At 30.4% G+C, this 9,738-nt stretch overlaps 1 long non-coding RNA gene across 2 annotated transcripts; it reads right to left on the reverse strand.

Moving 5' to 3' along the window:
- Positions 1-4,954: 4,954 nt before the first annotated feature.
- LOC127150276 (uncharacterized) lies at positions 4,955-8,341 on the reverse strand. Of its 2 annotated transcripts, none has more exons than XR_007822504.1 (4): positions 8,086-8,341; positions 5,689-5,741; positions 5,532-5,585; positions 4,955-5,181 (listed from the first exon to the last, which is right to left on the reverse strand). It is a non-coding gene; the product is annotated as an uncharacterized LOC127150276 (long non-coding RNA). The 2 variants fall into 2 exon arrangements; XR_007822503.1 differs by having other exon boundaries at positions 5,532-5,582; positions 8,086-8,339.
- Positions 8,342-9,738: the final 1,397 nt, after the last annotated feature.

The raw sequence follows: 9,738 nt of genomic DNA on the forward strand, positions 1-9,738 counted from the left end.
ATTATTTCGCTTATTTCATTCAAGATTATGTTTGTTTCTATGTTTCTTTCCATTTCTTTCTCTCTTTTTCTATTGCTCTGCTTGATCTTTTTTATCCTTGTCCTCAATATCTTTGAAATATTTCAAAATTGTTTGAGACACTTCTTCTATTGAGTCTAGTGGTGTCATAGAGAACTACAAGTAAAATGATGTTAGATTATTAGTGGAAAAGTAGCAACCATATTGATAAACAGTGATAGATTTTTATCATTGTCATTCCAGATGGACATGGATAGAAATCTTTCATTGTCTATCTAAATAGACATATATAGAACATGCTTTAAATTTACTTACATTCTCATATTCAAAAATGTTCATGTTTAGAGTCCTCTAGTCACTTGACTCCAAACATTCCCATGTCAAGATTGTTGGCCCTTGAATTCCAAGCTTTCTTCCAAACCCAACATCTAAATTGGAAAGTCTTGGTATTATCTCAAAAGCCCAATAGACTAAAGCTAGGGAAAATCCTTCAAGGTATATAGCAGCATTGTCGTTGTATGATGCTTTCTTGAAGAATTGATATGTTAGGATGTATGATAATTTTCCTCATGGATAGTCTTTGAAGGTTTCTTCATGATCCAATATGTCTAGATGTTGGAGATTTATGTGGTTGTGTATTTGCTTAGGAATTAAAAACGTTCTAAGATATAGAGTTTAACTAATTCTTCCTTCAATGAGCTTTCCTCAATGCTTAATGCTTTGGAAGTTCTTTCTATATCTCTTCTTGTTATAAAGTCGTCATGAGGAAAAAGGGCATTTTTCATACCATTTTCTTTTCTTTCTCCTAGATTTAATTTTGGGAATTTATGCCCTTTTAATCTAGTCATCAAACAGAATTCTTTTAGCCCAAATTATGTTATATGTCCATTGAAGTTAAAAGCAAAGACATTAGCCTTTTTTTGTATGACATTGCTTACTTATTAAGAAATTCAGGAATTATGTTGGTATTTTGGCCATTTTAATTAAAAGAACTGGTCAAAAGGGTTGTTCATCAAAGAAAGAATTGTTTGGTCTATTTTTTATTTGATCTAATTCAATGTCTCTAAATTATAGTACACAGTAATTCTAATATTTTTGTGTTCATCTTCCATAATAATGCCATTTGGATAGTGTTTGACCTGTTGAAAAGATATAATAAACAGTATGTTATAAACAAAGGGCTAGTTCTAACAGATTCTCAAATACACATCTCTGTTTAGATTGATATTGACAAAAATAGAGCAATCAGACAAAGATACACAAGTATAAACAAAGAATAATATACCGACAGATATTCACATTTTATTTTATTACCTTCATTTCTTTATCTTTCTTCTGCCTTTCCATTAGTTTTCATTGATTTGCTACTTGATGTTGCTTGCTTCTTGCTCACCATCTATTTATAAAAAATAAAATAAAATAAAAAGTTAGGGTTAAGTTACATAGAATAAGAATGATTATTCAATTAAATATAACGAATATAAATTCAGACCTCTTTGTATGGGAGATAGATCATGATAGATATAGATAGATGATGGAAATAGATCGAGATAGATTTGGTTGTAGAACCAAAATATTGAGCAACGACCAAAATGCTAGAAACAAATTTTCGAAGATTGATGAGAACGGAAGGAGAGAACATGACGAAGAATAATTTGAAAGTTTTGTTGATGAAGTTACGAGGAAATAAGCGATTGACGAAGAAGATGTACGATGAAAATGATGTGAAGAAGACGAAGGACTGTAAAGAAGAGGAAAAGTATGAACAAGTGGCTTCTCCTTTTTATAGCGCATTGGTTTGATGGTATTTTTGTAATTATGAGTGATTGGATTTGACTTCTCTAAACGATCGTTTATAATTACATACATAATCAAGCGCACATATGCGGCAATTATTGAAGGTACTCCACACGACCATTTGTATCTAAAGATTTTTTCCATTATTTAGCTTTTAGTATTTGATTGTTTATATCTATTGTAATCTACAAGATCATGTATCAATTGTATCTTTGTCTACACAATCACGTATGATGATTCCATAGTAAAACATTACTTGTGTGCACGTGGTCGATTAATCACACGTTTATTGGGATTTTTTATATTTCATAATATGGGTTTGTGGGCTTTTTTCTTTTTCGAAATTGTTTTATAGAATAAATATTTTTCATCTTTGTTATATTTTTTAGAAAACCCCTTAATTATATATATATAGCATACAAATTATCTTGTTCATGCTCTTATACAGTTGTGCCATAATTTTTTTTCTAAAAAATTGAAATACATATCTAACATATTGTACTGTTTCTAATCAAGTAGGTTTTGAAAAGATTGTTTCGAGAAGTTGATCGCGAGAAAGTTTCCTTTAAGTGCATTTTTTTGTATTAACATTATTGCGTATGTATATTATGTATGTAGATCTATAATTGAACGTTAAAAGATGGCTAACACGCGATAATTAATCACATGCGCGCATAATTCTTCTTCCAAATAACCATGATACGCAATCGTTTAATTTAGCTACACGATCTTGTAGATTTATTTATATTTTGTACACGATCGTTTAATTTAGCCACACGATCTTGTATCAATATCATTTAGATTTGACAAGATTTATGATTGATTGAAAACAAATATCATGATTCAAAAAAAATTAAAAAAAAATGCAGAAGAAAGAAAACGGAAAGAAAAAGAAAAATTGTAAAAGAAGAGGAGAAAAGAAGATGGAAAGGAAGAGAAAAAACCTGAGCCGCACAAAATTCAAAAAGATAAATACAAACCTGTAATATTTAAAAAAATGGTTGGTTTCATAGACTTTTTAATTATATTATAGGGTAAATATTTTTGTGTTTTGTTATATTTATAAAAATTAACTAAAATTTAATCATGCGTAATTGAGTATTTTTTTTTATTATTATTTAGACTTAAAAAAGCTCTTAATTTTGATTTTTTGGTCAAAGTGTCGGAAAATAATCTCAAAACAACGAACTTATAGATCTGTTAATAAAAGAAACTAATATTTTGAAACCCGTTTGATAATTAGTTGATTTTTTATTTTTAGATTTTTTTGAAAAATAAGCCTATGAACACACTTTTTATTCTTCTAAATTTCTCACTTTTTATCTACTTTTATCAATCTTTAAAGAAAACTAATCAAAATTTTGAAAACAAAAAAGTGGTTTTTATTCGGAAAACTTTCATAAATATAACAAAATACCCAACTATTTACGGCCCGTGTAACAAAGTCTATGAAATTAGTCATTTTTTAAATATTTCAGGTTTGCCCTTCCACCTTTCTTCTTTTCCTCATTGCGATTCTTTCCTCATCTTCCTCCTCGCTGCGATTCATCGTCTTTCTTCTTTTCCTCTTCTTTTTTTCTGCTGCGATTTCGTCTTTCTTCTTTTCTAATTTTTTTTTATGTCGTTTAATCTTTCTATCGTCTTTCTTCTTTCTCTTCCTTTATTTTTTCTGCTGCGATTCGTTTCCATTATCTTTCTTCTTTTCTGATTCATTTTTATGTCGTTTAAATTTGGGTAACCAAATCTAAACGACCATGTACAAAAAATAGCAAAATCTAAAAAATCGTGTATAAAAAATCTTGAAAAAAATCATTTAGATTGGAGTAGCCAAATATAAACGATCGTGTAAAAAAAATAAATCGATCGGATAGAAAAATATAAACGATTGTGTACCAAAAGAATTAAAAAAATCGTTTAGCCAAAACTAAATTATCGTGTAAATAAATCTAATGAATCGTGTAAAAAATTTAAACAATCGTGTAAACAAATCTAATCGTGTAAAACATAATAAACGATCGTGTAGCAAAAGAATTTAAAAAAATCATAGCCAAACATAAACGATCGTGTAACCAAATTTTGAAAAAAAAATTGTTTAGATTTAGGTCCAAATCTAAACGATCGTGTTACCAAATTTAGGGGCTGTTTGGGGGAAGGGTTAGTACTGTGGGCTTCGGTTAGCCCAACCCTAACCTCTGTTTGGCCCACGGTTTATAGAAACCTTAGTTTTAGGGTTTTCTAAACATAGTTTCCTTCTCCCCCAACCCGGCGTACGTTTCGTCTTGAACGCATGTTTCGTCTTTTCCTCAATCGTCGTCTTCAACTCGTGTTTCGTCTTCCCTCGTGAAATCCCATCAATTCTCCCTCTTTCGTTGTCTGGTCTCCCTTTATATTCATTTTAATAGTTTTGTCAAACAAATTTAAATTTTGTTATTTCTCTTCATTATTAAAATTATATGAATATTTCTAAATAATTATAAATAATTAGATGAACCGTTTTTTTAAAAATGACGTGTAGTTAAAGAATTAAATATAAATTAAAATAATTTATAATAACCAAATTACATTTATTTGATTAATAAAAGAAAATCAATGTGTTCCAAATTTTCTTTTTCAAAATTAGGTACACGATTTGGCTACCCACTAGAAGAATTTTGGTCTTTAATGTCGGTTTAAAACCGACATTAAAGGCCTTTAATGTCACTTGGCAACCGACATCTTTGTGAGCGTTATTAAAGGCCTTTAATGTCGGTTGGGCTTTAATGTCGGTTTAAAAACGACATTAAAGGCCTCTTTAATGTCGGGTTAAAAACGACATTAAAGGCCTTTAATGTCAGTTTTCAACCGACATCTTTGATGGTGTTATTGATGCCCTTTAATGTCGGTTGGGCTTTAATGTCGGTTTAAAAACGACATTAAAGGCCTCTTTAATGTCGGTTTGTCAGTTTTCAACCGACATCTTTGATAGTGTTATTGAAGCCCTTTAATGTCGGTTGAACTTTGATGTCGGTTTAAAACCGACATTAAAGCCTAGTTTTTGGATTCATTTTTACAAATTTATTTTTATTTAATTGTCACATTATTGTCCTATAGACCGACATTGGATCAATGTAGATAAATATGTTTTTCACACGCCAACAAATCAATGAAATTCATATTATGTTAGAAACTATAATATTTGTCTTTTATACACAAAATAAAATCTTAATATTATGTATATACATTCTACAATAGTACATGAAAAAATATTCTAATACAAGAATTAAATAATTAAAAATCTTAAATGCCTTCTCAATCTTCAATTTTCAACGGTCGCTTGGCAATCTCTGCACAATCGCTTAGCTTTCAACCCGATATGACTTCAATTATCTACAAACAAATGAATAATCAACATTTTTTTACATAACATTATTATGAAAACCAATATCAATCTATAAAGAAATAAGCAACATCAACACAATAAGTTGAAAAGTAAAGCAATCAATGAGACTGTAAGCATGAAACAACTTGAAATGGCTTTTAAGGACCCAAGCATTATAGATATATTATTTGCTTCTAGAGAATATTTGCCAAATTTTCACTCAAGAGTTAATAAAATAGTATGTGAAGCAAAGGAAACTAACAAACTTCTAAGCTCAAAGTTCATTACTGATAAAGAACGTCAGAAATCATTTTTCTGTTTAATGAGAATTAGAGAAAAGAACACAAATAATACTGACCTTTGCAAATGTGCATTTTCCAGAACCATTCTTTCCCATGATGGCGTGAACCTACTAGGGTCAGAAAAATAATTCCAAATGAACAAAAAATCAATGAAAAATTCAAAATGTGAGAATCCGCTCCTAAAACAATAGTAAAGATTAATTTTGAGCTAACCTCTCCTTCGTAAACAACAAGATTAACACCCTTGAGAATCTCTTGCTTGGTTTCTGCAATTACAACAGTCAAATTCTTAACTTCCAACAAAAGACTCTTCTGACTGTCATCATGGACATTGGTAATATGAAGATATTACCAACGGTATGCAAACAAATTGGCAAAATTAAATCAAGATCATACAGTAGAATGCTTAACAAATACTTTATCCTAGCAAATAAATAGCACGTAAGACCATTTATGCCAAACATTTATGCACCTTTGTGTTCTAAATGCACTTTATCTTCATCAACTTTGTGTTCTAAATGCAATTTATCTTCCCCTTCTTTACCTTTCTTTCCCCATCTTTCCCAATGCCAAACAAAACATTTATGCACCTTAAACATAGACTTCTATAACTCCAACATAAAAACTCAAATCCAATTAACTTTCCAATTTCATAACTCAAATCAACACTCTAAACAAACCCTTTAGGAAGCACTAAACCATTTCACATCCAAAAGTCCTCCTATTTCTTCCAACGAAGACAACACATATAGAGAAAAAGCTTACCCATAGACATCCGCAAACCTAAAAAACACATGATCAAATAATAATGAAGTTCAGTACTCAACTAAAGATATAGAGAAAAGACTAACCCATAATTCTTCAAAATTATCAATCAAGACATGTAGATAAAGCATGACATTACAGTAAAACTCAACAAAGAATTAACGTACTATACAATGGCTCACCAAATAAAACTTCTAATAGGCTTATGAAACCTACCAAGGTTTAAAAACTCCTCAATCCAAATAAGTACTTGACCAAGCAAGGTGAGCAACATAGATGTCTCAATTTTACACTAATTAGGAGAGAAATGAAAGTGATTTGAAATGAAGCTGTAGCATCTCCAGTTTTTAGGGAAAAAAAATGTAAACACAACCAACAAAAAAAGGTCAACCTAAACAAGATGAATTTGAATAATAAAAAACATCAATATCAAAGCACCCTGAGTTGAACTTATTAATGATTATCACCATGACCTCATAAATAATATAAACTATGTTCATTGTGCATCACAAATAAAATTCCTCATATCTTTATTCTAACATAAACGGTTAAAAGGCAAAGCTGAGCAAAGAAACTTTGAAAATTGAAATCATGGAACCTTCTCCTTCCTCTAGACCAGCTTCAGCCGACTTCAGTTTGAGACATCGTGTGTTTTATTTCATGATTTGTTAGATCATTTATTCTCCAATAATTCTTAACAACATTTTTAACACACTTGGAAATTATAGAAAATTTATAGTGCTAATTTAAATTGAGATGCTAATTTTAATTCAATGTATTAAAATAATCGTAGTATTATTTACTCATTTTTAAAAGCAAGAATATAAAGAAATGAATCTGAGTGTCACAAATTAATGCAACTCAAATATTTCATTATTGGACTAGGTTGAATTCATTATTTAAAGAACTCAAACAATTAAATTTAGTCTAAAAAGCAATTTCAAGAACATTTACTTAAGGGTAATTGTTAACACATATTCACTAAAATGTATGCCCAATAACATATTTAAATAATTATAAATATAACAAAATTTATTAATAATAAATTTTACAAAGTTTTATTATAATAAATTTTATTATTGAATTGAGAAGAGAATAAAAAACTTATTAGTACAAAGTTTTACAAAATTTATCAATATCTCACAAACCGACAAATAAAAAACTTAAAAAGTCTCCAAATAATAAGTAAAAGTAAGAAAAATTTAAAGAATTGAGAAGAGAAAGTCAGTAGCAGTGGCTTGTGTTGATTGCACTATACATAGATAGCTACCAATATAATATATACAGAGAAATGGTTATTTGTGTATTTGCGTGCAAATAAAGCTGCTATGTTGTTGAAAATTGACCATTCATATAAATGCCCTTATAATAAGAAAAAGAAAAAGAAAGCCCTATTAACTTTCTCTTTAAAAAATTTCTCAAACCTACCCTTCAACATTAGGCCGGCTCACTCCCTTAACCCTAAAACCCTAAATACACACCTTTTTTCTTTTAATTGGATTGTGAAGCATTTTACCATTACTAAAGACAGGAGGGAAAAAGCAAGAAACAACAACACTAAGGATAATGGAAATTGTTAAATCTTCTCCTTTACCGGCCAATTATAGCAACATCAAAAGTTGACCCATGTTCAATTCCTTACTAGAAATACAGTGTAGCCATACCGAGTCAATCAATCTAAACAAATACAGTGAAGATTATGTTTACAATTCGAAAAAGAAAACGCGAAACACCGAAATCATGGTAAAGGATAACAAAGAAGTGAAAGAAAAATCCACAGCTAACTGACCAACAAATAGGAGTGATTGTGAAGATATGAAGAGAGAAGAGAGAAAGAGGATGAACCTGTGAGGGTCTGAAGAGACAACAAAGGAGCATTCCTCCATTTCCATTTCCATTTCGGCCATTTCCATTCCGCAAGAGTACTTGGTTCCAAGATCGATTCCGATCGCCGGACCTTCTCCTTTACCGGCCATAGTAAATCTTCAAATCGTCGATGGAAAAAATAATCTACGAGGATAGGAAATGAAAGCAAGAAAATTTGATTGGTGGCTGTAGAATTTAGGGTTAGAAGATTTCAAAGTTAAAGAAGAGAGGAGGAGGAAGAAGAGAGGAGGAGAATTTATATAGAAATTTTAAGGAAAAAGAAAAGGTAAAGTAAGAGAGAGAAAAACTTGATTTTTTACCAAATTAAAAAAATTTAAAAAAAATTACAAAGGGGCTTTAATATCGGTTTTCAAAAAGGCGGATGTTTAATGTCGGTTTTAAACCGACATTAAAGCTCCTTCTTTAATGTCGGTTTAAAACCGACATTAAACATCCGCCTTTTGAAAACCGACATTAAAGCCCATTTTTCATTTTTTCCACCCGACATTAAAGGCCAGATTTGTTGTAGTGACCCCAAATTTTCTTTTTCAAAATTTGGTATACGATAGTTTAGATTTGGCTAGAAGATCGTTTAGATTTGGCTACACGATTGTTTAGATTTCGGGTTCCAAATGTAAACGATTTTTTAAAAAAAATTTGGTATACGATCGTTTAGATTTAGCTAGAATATCGTTTAGATTTTGCTACATGATTGTTTAGATTTGGCTACATGATCGTTTAGATTTGGGGTTCCAAATGTAAAACGATTTTTTTTCAAAATTTGGTATACGATCGTTTAGATTTGGCTAGAAGATCGTTTAGATTTGGCTACATGATCGTTTAGATTTGGCTACACGATCGTTTAGATTTGGGGTTCCAAATGTAAACGATTTTTTTTTTCAAAATTTGGTATACGATCGTTTAGATTTTGTTAGAAGATCCTTTAGATTTTGCTACATGATCGTTTAGATTTGGCTACACGATCGTTTAGATTTGGGGTTCCAAATGTAAACGATATTTTTTCAAAATTTGGTATACGATCGTTTAGATTTGGCTAAAAGATCGTTTAGATTTGGCTACATGATCGTTTAGATTTGGCTACACGATCATTAAGATTTTGGGTTCCAAATGTAAACGATTTTTTTTAAAAAATTTGATATATGATCGTTGAGATTTGGCAAGAAGATCGTTTAGATTTGGCTACATGATCGTTTAGATTTGGGGTTCCAAATCTAAACGATTTTTTTTTTAAATCTAAACAATCGTGTAGGTAAATCTAAACGATCGTGTAGCCAAATCTAAACGATCGTGTAGCAAAATCTAAACGATCGTATACCAAATTTTGAATAAACAAATTTTAGATTTGGAACCCCAAATCTAAACGATCGTGTAGCCAAATGTGAACGATCGTGTAGCCAAATCTAAACGATCGTATACCAAATTTTGAAAAAATGGTTTAGATTTGGGGTAGCCAAATCTAAACGATCGTGTAGAAAAATCTAACCGATCGTGTACCCAAGTAATTAAACGATCGTGTAGCAAATTGCGTTACCAAATATATTACGCGCATTGTTGACGAGGCATTTTTTGTATTTTACATAGTGTCCTTTCCAAGGTCTGGTCTAACCTGTT

This window comes from Cucumis melo, chromosome 7 (assembly GCF_025177605.1).
Source record: "Cucumis melo cultivar AY chromosome 7, USDA_Cmelo_AY_1.0, whole genome shotgun sequence".
Taxonomy (NCBI): Eukaryota; Viridiplantae; Streptophyta; class Magnoliopsida; order Cucurbitales; family Cucurbitaceae; genus Cucumis; species Cucumis melo.